The sequence below is a fragment of the Tupaia chinensis genome, unplaced genomic scaffold (genome assembly GCF_000334495.1).
Source record: "Tupaia chinensis unplaced genomic scaffold, TupChi_1.0 Scaffold000453_1, whole genome shotgun sequence".
NCBI lineage: Eukaryota > Metazoa > Chordata > Mammalia > Scandentia > Tupaiidae > Tupaia > Tupaia belangeri.
This window is the reverse complement of record NW_006159960.1, coordinates 3,427,129-3,428,700: the sequence shown is the minus strand read 5'-3', so window position 1 is coordinate 3,428,700 and position 1,572 is coordinate 3,427,129. Positions and strand designations below refer to the sequence as shown.

The 1,572-nt window shown below is 37.0% G+C and overlaps 1 long non-coding RNA gene across 3 annotated transcripts in view; it reads left to right on the top strand.

Annotated features, from left to right (window-relative positions):
• LOC102474706 (uncharacterized) overlaps positions 1 to 1,572 on the top strand; it is a 15,715-nt gene extending 14,143 nt beyond the window's left edge. For all 3 annotated transcript variants that reach the window (XR_001370898.2, XR_001370897.2, XR_001370899.1), the window contains exon 3: positions 1,274 to 1,572. This is a non-coding gene — a long non-coding RNA (uncharacterized LOC102474706). The remainder of the gene's footprint in view (positions 1 to 1,273) is intronic.

Sequence of the window (1,572 nt, the reverse complement as noted above, 5' to 3'; positions counted from 1 at the left end):
CTCTGCTTACCAGAACCGCTTTCCTAAAACTGTATTCCATGGAGACTCACCTACAATTGCAGAACTGCATGAGACCCACCCTTGATCCAACCTTGAATGGAATCTATGTTCCCTATTTGTTCCCTATTGTTAAAAACTTTAAACTCGTGGCCCCTCTCCCTTTACTTGCATGTATCACATTTTCAATAACTCCTCTGGAAGACAACTGTATATAGCAGAGATAGTGTAATGGGAGAGGGGGAGGGCAGAGGGTCAAACATGGGATAAAAAACATATATATGTATACATATGTATGAAAGTAGAAATGGAATATTATTGATGATAACATGCTTGATTAAGCCACCATGCAGTTTATCCTAGATGGGAAACCACATTTAGTATGTTGTGATGATGCTCAGGGAATGAAGTTAGGTAATATAAAAAAAAAAAAAAAAAAGAAAGAAAAAAGAAAAAGGATAAAAAAAAAGAGAGAGAAAAAAAGAAAAAAACAGAAATGGCAAACAAACAAATATTATTTATTTGTTAATTTTTAAAAAACAAAAAGTGAAATCACTAGATCTCAACTCTCAGCGGACTCTGTCTTCTGGCCTGCCCTTTCTGCTTGCCTAGATGGGAGGGGGAAAGAGGAAGGGATTATTACCAAGATAAAGGAGAATTTCAGAGCCAAGAAAAAACTTTACCTTAAAAATTTTTTTTAAAAGAAAAATTTTAAAAATGAAAAGACAGAGATAGAGAGACAGAAAGTGACAGAAAGAGACAGAGAGAAGGATACAGGGGCTCTACCAGGGTAAATTCTCAGCAGGACATCTTCATTGCCTTATCTCTGAAATTCACTAGATCTCAGCTCTCATGGTGGACTTGGTCTTCTTCTGGCCTGCCCTTTCTGCTTGCCTCAATAAATAATTATTTTAAAAAGATATCTTCTTTTTTTAGGGATGTAAGGCTTTATGTATTTTTATTAATCTAGCATTTTAATTAGTCTCTTCTGTATTTCCTTACCTATCTTCTATGTGTCCAATTCTGAAAAAAGGGTATGTTGAAATGTACCAACATAATTACATTTTTATTAGGTTTTCCTTGCATTTCTATCAGTTTTTACATTATCTTTATACTTGATATATTTACAAACACTTTAACACTTCTACCCTCCAAGAGAGAATCGAACTCCCCTCTCCTTGAAAGGGGACTGGATTTAGTGACCCTCTTCTTCTCATAAATAGAATGATACGATGTGGTTTTTGATGCTTCGCCTGGTTCTTTCTCTTGTGTATAGCTGTCTCTGGAGAAAGCTGCCACCTTCCCGTCAGAACACTCAAGCAACTTGAAGAGAATCCATGAGCAGAGGAACCAAGACCTCTTACCAAGAACCAGACAACTGACCAGTAGTATGAGTGATCCACTTTTGAAGGAGGTCCTCCCACCCCAATTTAGCCTTCAGATGATGGTAGTCCTGGCCCACATCATGAATTCATTGTCATGAAAACTTCACTTCAGAACTTCCTGGCTAAGCCACTCCTGACCCTCGAAAACTGTGAGAGATAATAAACGCTTACAGTTGTTTTAAACCACTAA